Genomic DNA, 14,748 nt, shown 5'->3' with positions numbered 1-14,748 from the left:
TTGATTGGTTTTTCATGTCCTAAATCTGTTAGACGTGCTGCTTCCAGTCCAATGTTGCATCTTAAATCTCCTGCTCAGGCAACGTCAAACCCATTCTCAGTGCTGCAAGACGATATGGAGAATGCATAGCATGTTGCTACTTTTCCCCCCAGTTGGGGGTTGGGTTACCTGCACCTGCCTTCCTTCCTGCATCTAATCCAAACCCACCTCTTTCAAGTACAAAAACTATATCTAAGCTAGTGACCTCTTCATCGTTGTCATCTACGAGCTGAATTAAAAAGGACACTCCTTCGCCGGCCAAATCTCCCCACCAATATCTTCAGAGTTACTCTTGGAAGAAATACAAGCTCTTAAACCTTATGTGGACGAAACAAATAAACGCATACAAAGCGTAGATGACAAATGGTCCATTATTGACAACAAAATCACTTTAATGGAGCGACAAGTTGAATCTTTACAAACATCCTCTTAACAAATCAATCCTATGAAGATGGAAATCTCTCAACTTCAAAAACAGGTGGAGAACCTTGAAAACCGCAGCAGACATAACAACTTACGCATTTATGGTTTGGCTGAGGGATTGGAGGGGTCCAATCCTATTTCTTTTTTTCAATCTTTCCTTCCACAGATTCTTGACATACCTGGAAACCCATCACTAAATATACAACGAGCACATAGACTTGGTCACACTCCGCATGCTGCTTCTTCTGTTCCCAAACCAAGGGGTATAATATTGTACTCTTTGGAATACACTGACTTATTGAAAGTTTTGCAAGCAGTTAAATCCGAATGCCATATTTCTTGGCCGGCGTCGCAATTATTTTTCTCTCAAGACTATGCTAAAACCACAGCAGATAGGAGGAAGAGTTTCTTAGCTATGCGTCCAGCACTACGTGAACTAAGTGCCAGATTTGTCTTAATTCACCCCTGCATCTTCAAGGTGACTTACAAAACTAAGACCACTACCTATGAGGACCCGGTTTTGTTGCAGCAATTCCTAGACAACTGTAAAGAAGAAAACATGGAAATTACCAGACTGTCTTCCACTTGATAGCATTTTTATGATAGTTATTGCTTGCTGAGACAAATATAATAGAATATCATCAGCATAGACACTCATCTAAATGTGAGTATAATCATGTCGAAATCCACATATGCTCGAATTTTGTTTAAGTTTAGCTAGAAAAGGTTCTAATGCAAGAATAACAAGAAGAGGGGAAAGAGGACATCCTTGACGAACCCCCTTTTTAAGGGAAAGGAGGTGGAGATGGAACCATGAGCAAAAATAGATGCTTTTGGAGCAGTATATAATAAAGATATAAATGGTTGCTGACACCCCTCCGGAACCCTGTGACACCAGCCGAGATGCGCTACAATGAGGTACATGGTCGGAGCAGGAGGGTGATTGAGCGGACATTTGGTCTCCTGAAAAGCCGCTTCCGCTGCCTGGACAAGACCGGAGGGCCCCTCCCATATGCCCTGCAAAGGTGTGCAAAATTATCCTTGTATGCTTCATGCTACACAACATGGCAGTGCGGAAGAAGTTGCCTCTCATCCAGGATGACGATGACCGACCTCCGCCACCTGTGGAGGATCCAGGCCTGGGCCACGATGCCAGTGATGATGATGATGACGGCGACGTCCGCACACAGCTCATCAACAACTTCTTCACCTTAATGTGAGTTTACAGGGTTGTTATGTCAATGTATGGAGTTGGCCTGAAATGTGTTGTGGCTGCTCTGTTGCTGTCTGAGTGTGTCTGTGTGACACTTGACTGGATGCGTGCAGTGATGTGTCCATTCAGGTGGTCTGTACTCCACAATAGTGTAGTACTGCTAACTTGTTTCTGTGTAGGTTTCTTGTGACATGTTTAGTGCATGTGTATTGCATTTCTCTCCTGTTCTGCTGTGCTTTTGACTGTGTCTTGTGTCTGTCCTTCCCACTGTACTTTGCCTGTTGTTTGGTCAACACTGACCCCCAACACCCAGAATCCAACACCAGTGAGGGAGTAGTCAATTCCCATCAAGTGATGTGCCACACACCCCTGGACTTCAATTCACAGACACTTTGTGACCGTGTGTCCACTGTAATGTACAATTACCTTGCAACTATTTTAGAATAAACAAGTTGCTGATGTGTAATGAACCTGTGCTTTGTTAGGTGCCTTGTCTGTCTTCCCACATCTGAGTGACATTTGCTTACCTCACCTGTGGACTTGTTACCACTGACTGTGGATAGGTGTTGTGTCTGTGCATACCAATGTGTTTCCGGTCAACATCATTGTGTGGGATGAGTAACATGGACATGGTGAGTATGTGTTGTGGTGCCATAGTGGTGTGTCTTCCTCACATGTGTCACATCACCATGACTCACATAACGGTGGTCACAGTGTTGTAGTATTTGGCATGCACTGTGTTGTTTAGCAGATCAACATCTCCATGACACATGACAAGTTGGGATCACAATAGAGGCAAGTATAGTGTACTGGTGAGTTTATTTACGAACATGTGTGAGGATAGTGCACAGGATGGTGGGTGCTGTACATTGGGTTTTTAATCCAAAGTTCACAGTAGAGTTGGAATTGTTGGTAGATGAAATGTCCAGAGTAAAGTCCACAGTCATCTGCTACATTGGACCAACATGAACCCTCCATGTCATGTAGGTGAGTTGTGTCAGATACGACAAGGTGAATGGGTTGCGCACAACACCTCCGGTTTTATCCTGGTATGCATCTATGATGAGTGCCAGTTGGGGGTCATCATGCAGTCCAGACCCCTCGGCAGGGCGCGCCCTCTGCCTCCCACCCCTCCCTGCATCCCTATCCACTAGGGCAGGACCAACGGCGGCACGCACAGGTGACACTGGGACCCCTTGGGTAGTGTTGCTGGTTGTGTTGTCTGTAGCTTCCGGGGGGGGTCCTGTATCCCTGTGCTGTCGGTGTTCTGTGGCCTTGGTCTGTCCGTGTTGGCGGGGGTGCCCTGTCTGTTTCCAGATGCTGGAGGCGTGGGTACAGGAGGTGCAGATGTTGGTGCTGCATGATGACTCACACCGAAGTTGCCAGGTTGTTCGTCGTCATCCGAAGAGGACAGAGACAGATTCAAACCAGAGAGCTAAGTGTCCACCAGAGTCTGGGACTGGGACTCCTCTTCATTTGGTGCTGTGTCCCCAGCACCACCTGTGTTTGGATGAGACACACAATGTAAGTTAGGTTTCTACAGGCATCAATGGTTCACAAATATTACATTTTCTACTGTACGAATGGATGCCTGCCTGTACACTGCTTTGTCCAGGGTTGTCACGGACAGAGATTAATATTGTTGTTGCACATTGCCCAGCCAAAATGAAACATTTCAATGTGCATGTCGAAGTATGTGCATGCCCAGCTCATGGATAGATTTGTCTGTACATGACCATTACTACTCAAGGGCCATCACGTTGCTGACACCGGTGTGTCATCCCTATACACATTTGAGCTTTAACAAGGACATACGTGCTATTCCACTGAGGATATGTTGTACTATTAGGGCATGTGTGGTAGCAGAGTTTGCTAGTCTTTCTGTGCCACATTGGTGTATTGGTACGACATGGTCACAGTCCGATATGCCTGTGATCTCTATGGAGGAAGTGTGTTTTTTACAATGTTCCTAGTTCCCATCTCATTTCATACAAGTGATGATGTCACCATTGGTAATGAGTCTGGTGCTGATTTTTGTACGTGCATATGTGATTTGACTTGTCAATGTTCTCCATGGTGACGTGGATTGGGCAAGGTAGCACTCTGGCTTTTCAATGCTCATGACAGTGAGGGCCGGTGGTGTGTGTGTTGTAGTTTGGCTGCTGTGAGTAGCATGTCTCCTCCAATGCAGCCCAGGTTAGACCTTGTGTCTACAGTGTCTTTGTCAGTGAATGGTGTGTTGTGTGAAGGATGCATATGTTTCAGCACGGTGTAGGAGTGGAATGCAGCTCACAACAGCACCGAGTGTGAATGCGAACATGCTATGGTGTCGGCTATATTGATGTGTCCATTCCATTCACTGTCATATGTCCCCTGTCAATGATGCATATGTGAGTTCCTGTGTGTTTTGTGCAATGTACCATATATGGCTCTCCACACTTGTCATCTGCAGAACACACCTCCCCATCCTGGCCAGGGAGCACCCCTGGACACTGCATCCCCAGACAATGATTTTGAACATATGGTTGCAATGGCTGTGTGTGCTACCGGGTTTTGTTTGGCCAGTGCATATGTGTGATTGTCAGCCACATAATTTCTGAGGCCTAGTGTCAGACATCTTGTCAGTCAATTCCCACTCCCTGTGAGGCGAGCATGGTTCAGTGTGAGCTTGCTGGGCCATGTGGGAGGCTGGGGATTGTCTGTGACTGCAACTCCCATCAGGTTCTTGCTACACCCCCCTTCCCAGCATGCCCATACTCCCTTCCTCTTGACTCTGCTTCCGTGTGAGGGGGTGTGACAGCAATGGCAAGATGACTGACTGTGCAGTCCTGGTGTTTGTTGGTGCTCAGTTCCCAGCATGGCCTTGTGCTCCCCACAACAGAGCCCAGTGTCAGACATCCTGTTAGTCCATTCCCACTCCCTGTGAGGCGAGCATGGGTCAGTGTGAGCTTGCTGGGCCATGTGGGTGGCTGGGGATTGTCTGTGACTGCAACTCCCATCAGGCTCTTGGCTACACCCCCCTTCCCAGCATGCCCATACTCCCTTCCTCTTGACTCTGCTTCCTTGTGAGGGGGTGTGACAGCAATGGTAAGATGGCTGACTGTGCAGACCTGGTGTTTGTTCGTGCCCAGTTCCCAGCATGGCCTTGTGCTCCCCACAACAGAGCCCAGTGTCAGACATCCTGTCAGTCCATTCCCACTCCCTGTGAGGCGAGCATGGTTCAGTGTGAGCTTGATGGGCCATGTGGGTGGCTGGGGAATGTCTGTGACTGCAACTCCCATCAGGTTCTTGGCTACACCCCCCTTCCCAGCATGCCCATACTCTCTTCCTCTTGACTCTGCTTCCCTGTGAGGGGGTGTGACAGCAATGGCAAGATGGCTGACTGTGAAGTCCTTGTGTTTGTTTGGCTACAAGTCCAAAGAGAGCCCCTGTGCTTCACACAGCAGCACCCAGTACAGTGTTTTTTTGCTGATATTTCATTGAGGTGTGAGTCAATGCATTCTACCCGGTGAGTTGTGTGGAGTTTGTGTTGAGGGGGGTGTGTGTCTCTACATGCTGGTAAGTATGGTCAGAGCTGTCAGTCCTCCTTTCCACCCGGCCAGACATCCCACCATGAAACGTGTTTCCATTGGAGGGTGTGCAAGTTGTCTTTCAGGATGTCAGACAGTGGTGTCCTGCTTCTGATTGGCGCACAAGCCCTAGCAGGGCCTTGTGCTCCCCACAGCAGGAGACAGTGTCAGCCATCTTGTTAGTCATTTTCCACTCCCTGTGATGTGGGCATGGTTCAGAGAGGTCTTGATGGGCCAAGTTTGAGGAGGAGCATTATCTGTGACTACAAAGTAAACCCCATCATGCTTTTGGCTACACTCACTTCACCTGCATACCCACTATTCCTTCCTGTCAGTCAGCTGCACTGTGAGGTAGTGTGTTTGTGGTGGCAAACTGTATGACAGTGTTTATTTGGCTTTGTGCCACTGCCTTGCTCTATTTGTTTGTAGGTTGGTACATGTTATGACACAGTTCCAAGTCACTATGAGATGGCAGGTATTGTGCTTGTCTGACTAGCATACACATCTTGGGATGATTATCTATTGGTTACTGTGGCTTTGCTAACGGTGCATGGTTTCACTGTCCCCTTGCCACACAGTATTGAGTATGTTGTTTGTGTACTCACCAGGCTCTGGTATGTCTGCTAGACCATGTACGCTCTCTGGTGGTAGGATGTCCCGCACCTTCTCCTCCCAGGTCCTAAAGTAGACTGGTTTTGCAGGAGGGCCACCGCCAGTGCGCTGACTCAAGGCGTGATCTTTCTCGATGAGTTTCTTGACCCTCCTGCACACGTCATACCACCTGTTTTGGATATCGTCCTTTCTGCGCAACGTTGGTGCTTGTGCGTTCACCTTGTCCACAATCCTCGCCCACATCTTTGTTTTCTGTGACATGGGGTCCTTTGGACCAATGTACCAAACAAATGTGGCTCTACTCTGATGATCTCGTCTACCAGCACTTCTAACTCATCATCTGTGAACTTTGGATTTTTCTTTGGGGGCATGGTGATGGGTGGTGGTGGTGAGTAATGTGTGTGTGAGGGTGCAAGTGAGGGTGGGTTAGTGTTGGTTTTGCTAGCTGTATGTGTGTGCTTTTGGTGAGGTGCTAGGTGTGAGAGTTGTGTGATGGGTGAGTTGTGAGTGTGTCTTTGGTTGCTGTGTGATGGTGTTTTCTGCTGGCTGTTGTCTCCTATTTGTAAAGGATCATGGTAGTGATTGATGTCCTTTATATAGGTGGAGTTGTGGGTGTGTCTTGGTTCCAGGTTTTTTAAAATATTTATTTGCTTTGTCATAGCTTGTTTGGTCCTTTTTTGTCTTTTTTCCTTTGGGTTTTCTAGGCATGAAGGAGATGCTCTACCGACCGAGATGGATGCTGATGTTGGCTCGTGCGGGCTTCTCCGGCTCGTTCACGCAGACTTTCTTCTGTGTTTCATACGCGTCGGCCGCGGAGATCTCTTGCTTGGGCTCCCTGTTTTCTGTGCGTGCGGCTTGGGCTCCGTGCGAGTCGGTCTGGGTTTACACGCATTGCATCGTACTGCGCGGATCGGACATCGCGGGTATGTGTCGGTCGGGTTCATTCCGGGTACGTGTCGGCCGGTGCAACACGTGTCGGCTTTCCGGCCGAATCACTGTTTTCCCTACGGCTCGGTTGTACGACTTGTATTCCATACGTGTCGGTTGTAATTAACACGCGTTGCATCGTACTGCACGGGTCGTTAGGCGCCGGTCCGTGACGGTCGGTATCCGTTCCGGGTTCGTGTCTGTCGGTACGATTTGCGGCCAGAATCGGAATCGGCCCCTAAATAGGGTCTTAAATAAAAGTGTACGTATTCATTTGTAATGTGACTTTCTGTCTGTTCCTTTTATTTTCAGTCATGAATCATTCAGGCAGCCCTAGAACACATTTAAAAGTGCTTTATATTTGCTTTTCGAAGTGTGCACAGATAAGTGCTGAAAATAGGGCTTTAGGTACTGTTTATTTTTGTACCGTCTGGGACATCAAAATAATGAACTGGCAACCCTAATCATGAGACTGGAAGTTTGTTGCAGGATCAGCACATTATTTATTTCCTTCACCCTCGATTCCCTGATTAATTCCATAATGGCAATAGTTTAATTTATATCTGAAACCCTACGCCCCGTCAATAACATGCTGATTAACTTCAAGTGTCTGGGAATTCACCCTGCATTTAGACAACTCACTCCTCATTCTCACCCTTCACTTTGACGCTCACCCTGCACTCACAGCGCATAGTTATGGTTTTCCTGCATTTGACACATAATCCATTTGTCTGCTGCATAATTTGCAGATTAAAAAATGCAGCAACACATGTTACCTCACAGTGGAAGGCCCTTTCTAAAGGTCACCTTTCTGTTGCTTATTGCTATATGTGGGTGTTAAGGTGGTACTCATGAGGGACAATAAAGGCCAGGACAATGTTAACAAGTGTAAAAATAGCGCAGTAATGCTATCACAACAAATGCAGCATAATTTGCCTTTGCTTGCTGCAGAATTTAGTCAACCATGCTGCATAATTTGGCCTTCTCCTGCCGCATCATTCCAATGGCCCTGTTTATAGTGCTGTGAGGTCCCAGCCTGTGGCAGAAAGCACTGTGAATATGTAAGTCATTATTTTAAATCAGTATTCACATACTCTAAGCTAGTCTGCTGCAAAATGATGCAGTGATTGAGATAAAACAAGTTGTTACAAAATATACTTTTTAGTAATAAGTAATCAAACTGTATCTAATGCAGACATTTTTGTAAGTGTCTCCACTATTCCAGATTCCAGCTGATTACTCCTTTACATTACATCTTAAAAAGAATAGATCTTTGCCACCATAAAGCATTAAGCAGACCCACTGGAATTATTCAGCAGAAGAGGACAATTTTATGCAGCACGTTTGACTAAATTATGCAGCAAGAAAAGGTAAATTATGCGGCACAATGCGCCACATTTTGTGGTTAGCATTACTTCATTTTTTGTCATTTTAACTCACAGTAACGCTGTCAGGAGAAATATTTCACCTCATTAGTACCAGTTTAACACCCAAATACAGCAGTAAGCAACTACAAGATTACCAGTCAATCCTTACAAAGGGCCTTCCACTACTCCAGAACACTTTGTCACGCTTTAAGTAACTTTTTTTCCGTTTGAGCTAGAATCAAGTTTTTTTTGTTGAAATCTGCAGATTATGTAGCAAATGCAGTGAACTGATAATTATGTGTAAAACGCTGCTGCAGAAACTCATAATTCCAGTGGCCCTGGCTTTAAGTGACTCAATCAATTAATGGCTGGTAAGAAGTCTGGTTTCTTTTTTAACTTTCTGCACTACTACCACACACGTCGATTTCAGGCAGAGGCATCTCAAAGTCAGTATTAACCATTCAGGGGCAGTTTTTTAGTGAAAGCCGAGTCCATGGGGTGGCAGGTAGAAGGCCAGCAGGGTTGCATTCAGATGCAGAGCCCTAATCCTCTTGATCCTTGGGGCCTCACAGTAATGGTCTAGGAGACAGAGGAAAGGAGACAGATTCATAGATATTGTCTAAGAGAAGGCCCAGAATAGGGAACAATGTATGCGGACTCATTTTTATGTTTACAAATGGCCAGAGACCGCTTCTTTAGAGAGATACCCCAAAGAAGGGGACAATATAAGTGTTTTTGTTTTTTTAAAAGGGACATTCATTAGTGAAGCTGGTACTGCTGCTAAGTGTGTAAGTGGCCACTGCTGGTTATCATAAAGGAGCAGATGCAGCAGGACTGTGGGCCAGGGATTTGGGTGGCCCACTGCATCACAATTATGACTGTCTACCTTTAAAAATGGGGCATCAGAGCGTATTGTCCTTTCGAGCATTAGGACAGAGGTGATGATCCATCATGGTGGGGAAGAGGTACAAGAGGCAGAGGATCCTGCTACTCAGGACTGTAGTTATCATTAGTGCAGCAGGTATAGTTGCATTGGAGTCAAAGAGTGTGAGGGGCTCACAACACCCCAATTATGGGGAGCAGTTTGTTTGGGATATCTGTTTTTGTTTGATGCATTTTCTGTTTTATAAGTTTCATATTTGGTGCGGTTCATAAGCTATAGAAAAAGTTTTCCTGAAATCATCTCATAAGCCCCGCTCCCTGTACGCAGCCATGTCCCTTCTGCTCCCCCAATCCTTGCCATAAAGTTTTGGAGCGGGGCCCGACCTCGAAACATTTTGCTTAGGGGGGCTCAGAGTAAAAAAGTTTGAAGACCTCTGCTGTAGAGGGTAGTCCGATGAGAGAACAGACTGAACGACAGTGCACAGAGGGGCCATTTCTGTCTTGTCACAAAATTGCATCTGCTGGCCTGTGTCCTGTCTCTCCTATTAATTTGCTCCCTATTGGACCCTTTAACAGTGACAATCATGCTATACCTGGTAATCAGTGGCAAGCAGTTGGCCTAACGGCTGGGGCGGTCGACCTCGAATCTGGGGAACTGAGTTCGAGTCTCGGCAATGGCACTGAACATCCTGTGATTCTGGGCAAATCACTTAATCTCCCCATGCCTAACAAAAATGAATGTGTCCTTATGTAACGCAACTGGTGCTATGTAAAGCGCTCTGATACCCGATACCAGGTCAAGTTTACGCTATAGACTGACATGCATCAGTAAATGCGTCAGAAAAGTATATGAGAGTAGAAGCTACGGTGAGGTCATTTGGGTTGCTGGGCGAAGAATGGATACAGGAAGGGCTTTTGAGATTAGAGAGATAAAATGAATTAATCCATTGCAGACTGCATGTTTATTTAAATGTGTTTGTATATTTCACTGTTTGCTTTGCGCTTTAAATCAGCGGCAATTCTGTTTTGGCAGATCTCTGAACTGAGGCTCAAGTCGCTGCTTAGTAATACATAATGTGATCACCTTGAGAAGCCGGGAATGCAGACCCCAGTCCTGCGTCCATACTGTAACAAGCATTTGCAATGCAATAGGTATCGCATTTATGCGAGTTTAACCTATTGCCATTGTAAATGACAATGCCTTTTATTTATGTTTTAAAAACCAAAACATAATTAAAAGGCATTGACATTTACAATGCCAATAGCTCAAACTCGCGTAAATGCAGGATCTATTGCATTGCAAATGCTTTTTTATGTGTTTTGCAAACCAACACATATATAAAAGGAGAGGGGCTATGGAGGCATGAGGGAGTCCAAGGAGGAGGTCATGATGAGATGTGAGGCGTGAAAAGAGATTGGCCCACTCGTTGCCACCAGGTCAAAAGCCCGACCTGCACAGACTTGTGAGATCTCCAAAGTAAGAGCTCTGTGTCTTTAAAGCACTTTGGGGAACCGTCTGCTTCTAGGCACCCGGAAGCCAGATCTTCAGGGTGTTTTTTGCAGTTTTATACAGCACGAACACGACCCGAAAGTATTTGCACGCTTTACATGAGCACTAGTTACAAATAAGTACACACTCATTTTGCAATGCTACGGCACATACTGCTGGACTGCAGAGGGGTTGGGGTGGGAGATTGATGCATCGAGTGTTAAGTTCAGGTGCTGTTAATTGATGGAGTTTCCTTGGAGGGACTGGGTCAAGTGGGTCAGTTCCTCAGGTCACACAGCGCGCAGGTGACTGAGCCAGCACCTGGTTCTAACAAGAATACCGATAGGTCCTGTGCTGGCACTGAGCAGTGAGCATCAGCCGCTCCAGCATTGCTGTTATTCGGGAGGGTCCCAAAGCCTAGAATCAGAGAGATTCCCACCAAGGGCGCATAAAGTGACCCATGTCTACCAGGTAACACTTGACAGCCCTCGCTTCTCCTGCTCGAAACCATATCTGCTGTCATTACCGCGGCATCAAATACCAAGGAGAAGGAATGTTTTTTTCATAAGAACTTTTGGGTTCGATGTGTCATTCCTAACGTCAGAATTGACCACGGGTTCTACCATACTTACAGGTCAGCATAGAAATGTGTGCTACTTTACGTGTCTGTTTGGTTCTGGGCCCTAGGCCCACATAATGTTGGAAGGACGACACGGACACAGTGAATATGGTACGGTGAACTAGCCCAGAGCACATGCACTCGGGCTCTTTTATTTGCGGGGTCAGCTGACTGGTGATGCCCGTGTTGGATGGGTGAGGGGGTGTATGTGTGGGCCAGCCCTCGGGGGAATGGCTGGCAGAAACACTAGACTGTGTACAGCAGGACACAACATTCCTCCCAAATTTTATTAAAACAAAAAACAACAAACAAGTGTCCAACCTACGGGAAGGAATGAGAGAAGCAAACTAAAATAAAGGAAGTCTCACAGTTCAGAGATGTAGCTCGCAGGACAGCGGTGGACAGGTGCAGCTGGGAGCACCTGGACATCTGGGCACATATTCATTCTTTAACCAGACATATCTGGACACGAACACAGTGCTGATGAAGTCCGGACCTTTCAGCTTGGCGCCAGCTGAGTGATAGTCCACCTAAGTGATGTTCGTCCGTCCAGCGTACTCTTGCTGTGAAGCAAATAGTGTCTTGTTGTTCAAAATAGGTGCATCAGGAGCGTAGGGGGAGTCCATTGTAAAGCACCAAACGATTATGTCGCTTGATCCTTTGACGACAGTCTTGGCATCCTGTGACCTGTTGAATTCTCGGTTGTATGGCCTGGCTGCTTCCTGGAATCCATTGGTGGGGCAAAGTAAAAGTCCATCTCTCATGCTCTGGGAGGCCCCTTGGATGAGTTGCCTCGGACTGCATATAGGCTCTGACTCTGGAGCCACCGCCTCGTCACTCGTGCAAACTTTAGGGGTGGATGTGTCTTGGTCAGAACCTGCTCTCTACCAGGATTAGGACAGGCGCCAGTTAAACAGATGGTCACTGTATCTTCAGGTCGCCTCTCGGTATGGCAATGGTGCAGGACTCGTCGTGATGCTTGATGCTCCAGTGATGGTAGTGATGCACATGATAAATGATGGACTGGCTGTCATGAGACGACTGTACAACAGGTGGTGATGACTGGCAGTGCTTTGGGGTGACTGGCGGACCTTTGCCGTCATGATACTCATCGTACCCTTGGTGCAGCTCTTCTTGTTTGGCATGTGTGTGTGCAAACAGGGATTCCCTTTCCTTTAAGCAGCCGGCGACAGGTGGCTGACGGTCACTGTGAAGAATTATGTCACCGCACCCCAGGGGCTGTCGTATCTTCAGGTGAAAAGGTGCGAGTACTCGTTCTGGTCCCCTTTTGTTGACTTTTACTGCGCACCTGTTGCCGTCTGTTTTCTTGGAATAGGACTGTCACGTCCTATATCTTTCCACTCCTTATCTTCTCTGAAATGTGTCGAGAAGGCCACGCAATCTCAGAGGGACCTCCTGCTCACTCCATCATGTTCTCTGAGCTTCGCATTTTCTCCCGTCACGGACCACTCACCGGTCCGGTCCGGTCAAATAGGACTGAGCTTCTTCTCAGGTGCGTCAGCCATTTCAGGGATGGCAGTGGAGGCAGGTGTGTTTTGATGGATCCGACATGTAATGCCTTCCATACCCTTCTTCTCCTTGACAGAGTATTCGAGCTGTAATTTCGGATCGCTGTGGGAGGTAAGTATCTCCCGTCTCTAGCGTCAGTTGTGGCGGCGCGCCACTTGGAGTGCAGGAATCTCCTCATGCCTGTAAATGACCGCTGCACACCACAGTCATAAGGCAGTATCGGAGGCACTCTCTGAATAATCTCTTGCCCACTGCTGGGAAATGTTGGTGCAGGTGTGTTAATCACAATCTCTCTACTTCCTGCTTTCGGGCTACACGGGCCCCTCTCTCCTCTGGGATCTCCTCGGTGCTTTGTAGATGGTGGGTAATCTCCCTTCCTCCTACTCTTCACTTGAGGGCCTTGCTCTTGCACCTTGAGATTGCACCGTCATGCCGTTGGATCCTCCTTGGTTTCTGCATGCTTGGATGGGTTGGTACCTCCTTGTAAAATTCTTCTAGATAGTACTGGGGCAGCTGGCTGGCACGCATTCCTCCATGTAGCCATTCCCTGCCCAAGCGCACCAGTGAGTAGACGCTCTCTCTGTCGCGTGCATTGAACGTAGTGGCTGCTCCTCTCTTGGATGTCCTGCTATGCAGCCTTGCACTGTCCATGAAGGTATTGGTTCTCATGCACGTCATCCTTTCTTGTGCTGGAAGAATGGCATCTGTGGTGTTGGTCTGCCAGCTGGTGCTCCTCCATTCCTTAAGGGGTGCATTGTCTCTGTATCCCTTGCATCTGGGCTCTCTCTGTATGCAGTCTTGCATTGTCTCTGTGTCTTTTGAGACAGTGCTTTCTGCTGGCTCCTTTGGGTGCCTGCTCTTTTTGCAGTGGTGGCCATTCACCACAAGATGGCGTGCAAGTCTTCTTTCCCTCATCAGGGCTGGTCACTGTTGTGTGTCCACATCTTTCAGGCCACCACACTTTCAGCTTTCCCAGTGTACATAAGTCTCTGGCTGCAAGAATTGGCAGTGACGCTTGCTGACGCCGTGGGGTTATGTTACTCCTCACAGGCACTGAAGCTGATCGTTCTGTGACTTGTGCTGACGTACAGTCTTTTCTTCTTGGACTTCTCTGCCTGGGTTGTACTCTTGGTTGCTTTTGTTTTCTGGGTAGCTGTGGGTGTTATTTAACTCCTTGTGGGGGTTCACAGTCTCTCCCCTCTAAAATGACAGGCAGCCCAAAACTGGTGTGTGTGTCACCCTCTTGTGAAGTCTTGTGCTGTTGCTGCTTGGAGCATGGGCACTGTAAACCTGCTTACGTTTTTAAAGTGTAATTTGCCCCATTCTGTGGCCGGGCTCAGGCAGGGGTGAATGTAGTGGCTGCTTTGGGGCTCTTGTTGAGCGTAGGAGTCTCAGTCCTTGTTGCCTGTGCTTTCACTATCCGATGGAGCTGTCCGTGTTCATGGATTCCCATCTGCGTGGTCAGCTCAGGCAGTCAGACTTTGGCAGGGGGGGGCTCTCTTGTGAGCACTGTTCGTTTTTTTCTTCTTCTTCAGGCAGTTGTTCGCTTCTATATGGCTCACCTGGTGCTTGCCTCACCCTTAGGCGCTCATTGGGCTGTCAGGCTGCTCTCGTGGTGCCGGTGTCCTTCACACACTGCTCCCGGCAATCATTACAAGCCTCTGAATATCGCCTGGTCTGAACTACAGCATTGGAGTCCCCCCTAGGTGGTGCATAGCCACTTCTTCCAGCCCGTGGCAGCTTTTCCATTGCAGCAGGGGTCATTTCGGTGTGCGCTGTTACAGACCAGCAGCAGGAGCATTTTAGACTTCAGTACTGTGCTTGTGTAGTATTCTGAGCTGCCCACAGGTGGCGCTGCAGTCACGCCTTCATTCGGACCGTGGCAGTGTTCATGATGCTGCAGGCTCATGCCACTCCCGCTCCGGGTCGCAGGGCCCCCAAAAGTCCTCCCTCAACTGGTACATGCTCAGCTCAGATTTTGATGAATTGACAGATTTTCATTGAGACATGGAGATGATTGAAGGTACGACACAGCTGTGACTATGATCGGACGTTCCTTGTGCTGCCTGCGACGATGA

Source organism: Triturus cristatus, chromosome 7, assembly GCF_964204655.1.
Source record: "Triturus cristatus chromosome 7, aTriCri1.1, whole genome shotgun sequence".
Taxonomy (NCBI): domain Eukaryota; kingdom Metazoa; phylum Chordata; class Amphibia; order Caudata; family Salamandridae; genus Triturus; species Triturus cristatus.
The sequence above is the reverse complement of the archived record's forward strand: the minus strand, read 5'-3'. Positions refer to the sequence as shown.